The sequence below is a fragment of the Myotis davidii genome, unplaced genomic scaffold, assembly GCF_000327345.1.
Source record: "Myotis davidii unplaced genomic scaffold, ASM32734v1 scaffold1187, whole genome shotgun sequence".
Lineage (NCBI taxonomy): Eukaryota > Metazoa > Chordata > Mammalia > Chiroptera > Vespertilionidae > Myotis > Myotis davidii.
In genome coordinates, this window is record NW_006299714.1 from 1,613,377 (window position 1) to 1,618,364 (window position 4,988).

General features: G+C 39.2%; 1 long non-coding RNA gene across 2 annotated transcripts in view; it reads right to left on the reverse strand.

Annotated features, from left to right (window-relative positions):
- LOC102753186 overlaps window positions 1–4,988 on the reverse strand; it is a 302,451-nt gene that overhangs the window by 224,120 nt on the left and 73,343 nt on the right. For both annotated transcript variants that reach the window (XR_001515898.1, XR_436293.2), the window contains exon 2: window positions 877–973. This is a non-coding gene — a long non-coding RNA (uncharacterized LOC102753186). The remainder of the gene's footprint in view (window positions 1–876; window positions 974–4,988) is intronic.

The following is a 4,988-nucleotide window of genomic DNA, read 5'->3' on the forward strand; positions in this document are numbered from 1 at the left end:
AACATGATCTCCATCCTCACCTACCCATCCTTTAAGTCCCAAATAATTACAAAAATAATCAGAGTGGTAATAGTATACTAGTAATAATAGTTTAAGAGTAAAAATAATAGAAACAATAGTATCAATTATATCTTTGCAGAGTTTACTATGTCCAGTAACTATACCAAGAACTATATATATATATATATATATATATAATTATGACACTCAATGTTCTATCAATGAGTCTTGCTTACTATTACATTTTCAATGTCTGGCATAGTACTTAACAAATACTTATTGAATGAATGAATGAACTAATAAATTCAGAGTGAATTAGGCCTAATGAGGCATTAATGTGTCTCATTCTCTACTCTTTTGCCTATCTTCCCTTTGCTCTGCTGTTCCTAGTTACTTGGTGGATGCAGCCATACTTCAGAGGTATTGCAGGTTGGGTTACAGACCAATAATACAGCGAGTCTTAATCTTTTTGCTGGTGGAATATCTTGCCTTCAATTTGTAAAATACACAGTATCTGTGAAATGCAATAAAGCAAGGCACAATAAATTGAGGTATGTCTATACTACTCATCAGTTTTTGCTACTCAGCTGTTCAATGGAAGGCAGGGCACTATCTCTAATTATGGAAGCCCAAACGCTTGTAAAAATGTTATTTCAACCATGGCTGAACACTGGTTGCCATTGTAGATATAGGATATGGAGCTGTTCCTGGTTATGTTGCTTTGTGAATAATAATTATCTATGTGACATTACTTCCTGAGATATGGAACGGCAGCCGAAGAGAGTCATGTATAGCAGCTTCCCACATGTTCCACTTCGTCCCCTTGTCTACCCCGCAGTGAACAGGACAATGTGAAAACTTGAAGACTCTGCTTACCTTGCCTCTGGAGTGGTCCTCGGTGTGGGCAGAAATGAATATTCCACTTGGCAGAAATACCCCATAAATCAATGTGAGCTGGATACAATGAGTTTCTCTGTACAGGAATAAAATAACATGCAAGGTTTGTCCTCATTTGAGGTAGTATATCTAACTAATTTCTTTTTTCTTTTTCTTTTTTTCTTTTTTTGCAATTGGACTTCAACCAGACCTTTTTTTCCAAAACCCAGAGATCCCATAACTTGATGGGATAATCCATCCCATTGGTCATCAGAAGCCTCAATTAACTGTGCAGTCTGCCACATTCAAAAGGAAAGTTGGCAACCTCTTTAAGTAAAGCTGAAACTTTAAACATTTTCTTTTTCAGAGATACAGGTGCAACAAAAAAAGGGTATTCCAGTTATATTTTCAGAATCTACAGTTTATAAGCATCATTTCACTGGGCATCAATTCACTAAGGATTCTACCATAGCAGCTGGTTCAATTTATGAAATTGAAGTAAAAAAAAGAATATCAGAAATAAGAAGGTGCAGTGTAATAGGAATTGGTGGGTGGGATCTGAGATCCTAAATGTTGTTCTTGAGTATGTCGTGGATCTGATGGTTCCTTAGGACCCCCCACCATTAGTATCTGTTTCCAGATGAAATTGGGCAACAATAAGGGTCCAGGGCAATCCCTGAAAGGCAAATAATTTCCCCAGTGTCATCTGAGAAGTATGGAAGGAGATAAAGCAGCTGCATACCATGTTCTGGTGGTCACAGGCAGAGAGCATTCTTAGCATTATCTGAAGCTCTAGGCAGCCCAAGTGTGTGGTCTGTGAAATGCACCTAATATTCTATCCCCAGGAGAAGCTCTGAGTACCAGTCAACCTTACTGGGAAAGTGCTTTGGCAAACTAAAGTGAGAAAAACACTGCCTGTGTGAATCTATACTTTCCAGCTCAAAGAGGTAAGTGAAGAGTCCTAAACCCAGATGTGTTGTCCCCAGTGTTAAACAGTGAGATATTGGGAAACAGCTGTCTCTTGGATTGATTCGTCTTCCCTAATTTTTAATCCAGATGTGTGCCAACACTAAGATCCAGCTGGGAAATGTGATTGCAGTCTCTCTTCTTCTCATAACTACTCTGCAAATACTGGCAACGAAGTAAAGCTATGGGAATGGCAAGCCATAGCACTAAGGTGCGTTGAAAAATTGAAACAGGGCACGATCACCTCTGATCTGCCACGTGACACCTTACAGGAGAGAAAAAGCCTGGGATGCCTGACTCCACTGAGCTTTCTTACTAGAGTCAGTAGCTGTTTGGAACATTTAATCTCAACCACAACATTTCTGAGACACAGTAACCTAGAAGCTCTTGATAAAAAACACATATTCCTGATTCCTGCCCTTAATATATGGAATCAGAAATTCTGGGTAGGGAATCTGTATTTTAAACAACTTCCTGATATGATTCTTACGTATGCCAAAGTTGAGGACTTCTGATGCTCACAAGTTTAGGTACTATGTTCCAAGCACTGTTCTACTCAACTGCTTCACCATCATAATATTTTTTAAGTCAGAAAATAGTTCCCAAGTCACTCAGTGGGCTCTCCATTCTGCCAGCTCTTGCCCCTAAATTCCAATCTGCTATTGCTGATTCTCATTCACATGTTATTCCTTGGCTCTTGTCCAGCCTTCTTAACTGGTATCCTGGCTTTGCTTTTCACGAACATAAAATCTTAGAATACTTGAGCCAGAAAGAACTTTAGAGATCACTTCTGACACCCACAATTCACGGAGGTTTGGCTTTGGTGGGATCCCACTGAACCTTCTCTTGAGAGAAAATACTATTTAGGGAAAAATCAGTATGTTCTCAATAAAACGCATATTTCTTTAATTTGACAGATAGGTACTGAGGATCTGGCCTTGTCTTAAAAGGCATATATTGTCCTCTTTTTCTGTGCTTCCATTTGTGAATAGTTTTCCCTGGTGCAGGTTTTATTATCAGCATTATATTCCTGGGTACTCACCATAGGCCATATTGTAGGCTCCTGTCAAATATCTCTTTAATGATGGAAAGGAGAGCAAGAAGGAAAGGAGTAATTCTTCTCTAAAACAGAAATTAGAACTGCTTTTGATCAAGAGCTACCATCAGTAGTCTTCATGTGGTAAAGATTGTTGGTATTAATATTCATGTTTTTTAAAAGATATATTTTTATTGATTTCAGAGAAGAAGGGAGAGGGAGAGAGAAAGAGAAACATCAATGATGAGAGAGAATCATTGATTGGCTGCCCCCTGCACACCTCAGTCCACAGGCCAACAATCTTTCCACAGAGCTAACCTGGCTAGGGCTCATGTTCTTTTCTTCATGGTCACAGAGCAATGCTTTCTAGTCTCTTCTATGGATAGATGTGTTCATCTAAGTGAGTTACAGACAAAGGAATGTGAGTAAAAGTGTGACCACTTCCAGGCTTGGCCCATGAAGACTTCCTACACAGATTCTTGCTCTCTTTCTCCATCTACCAACTAAATGGAGTCAACTGTAAGGCTCTAGAGCAGTGATTTTCATTGTGCAGCAAGAATTTTTAAAACATGCAATACCTGACTATTTATTTAGTCAGGGGCACTGACCTCTTTTCCCTTAGATTGTCAAAAAATAAAAATAAAAACAAAAACAAATGACAACAGCCAACACAACAATAGCCATCTAGTATGAATGAATTAAAAGCATACCTATTTTTGTCAGATAGGCAAAATATATATTTTGGTGTGCCACAGAAGTTTAGTAATTAGTTTATGTGTACCATGAGATGAAAATCGTTTTTTTAAAGTAAGGATGATCAACAACGCTGAAGGGTCTTTGGTCTCTATGTGGAACCAAAGCTTCACAGGTCTTCACTAGACTATGATATAAGCAAGAAACTTCTGTTGCTTCTGCACCCATTGAAATTTTGCTTGTTTGTTGCATCATTTAGCTCATTCAGCTAATCATGCCTGGAAACAATGATGCTTATTCTCACAGCATCTGCCACTTTCTATGAAGTTTCATTAGTGAGGTGTCATTGAAATCACGTTTCTCTGAGTCTTAAGTTTCCAGGTTCCAGAGAGTCTGTACTTAACAGGTCTGTGGTCATCAGACAAAAAGCCAATTATTTTCCTATCTTTCAAAGTGTATTTATAGGTGAATAATTCAAGTGAGAATCTGGATGAAATAGAGGAAAGTAATACTTAGGACAAGTTTCACCATTACCAAAGTGACCCAGGATCAGGGCCAACTTCATGAGCACATGCTTAAATGTTTACCTGTTGCCACCCTGAAATTCTTAATATTTTGTGAACAAGGGTCCTTACCATTTTATTTTGCATGGAGCCCCCCAAATCATTTAACCAGTCCTGTTCATCATACTTAAGGGAAACAAGGAGTTGCCCTTTGGCCCATCTTGGACTTCTACCTCCTGGATGAATGGAGACTTTTTGAACTATAGATTGTGGGCTTAAAGACTAGACCTGGCCAGGAGTTGTCTATGTGCACAACCTCATCTATCTGCTGTGCAACATGGACCACTCTCTAAACTCTGACCTTGCCTTTCTTTCTGGAAGGTGTACAGGTGGTGGAGGTGATGACATAGTTCAGTGCAATTTCCCAGCAAGAAAATGGAAGCCCTCCTTTATAAAAACTGGGCATAAGTTACACCACCATTTTAAGGGCTTCCTGTTTCTTGATTTGCCTTGATATAACTTTGTCATCATCTTTAAAGTTTGAATTATCTCCTACTCTTGCAACGTTCCTGGTTTCTGATTCCTGGCCTAGAGACTAACCTGATTTCTCATTACTGATTAGCAGCCTCAAGTACCTGCTTCTTCAGATATTTCAGATTCTCCTCTCTGTGGCAATGTAGTTATCCATCTTCAGCTGGCTTCTTATACACTGAGTGGCCAGATTATTATGACCACCCCATCAGTACTTCATTGCCACCTTTTGCCTTCAATACCTCGGTGATTCTTCTTGGCATTGACACCATGAGATGTTGAAAGGTGATGTGAGGAATCTGACACCATGCATGATGAATAGCACTGTCCAGTTCTGTGAGATTTGATGGTTGTGGAACCAGCTGCCTGCTGGCTCTTTTAAC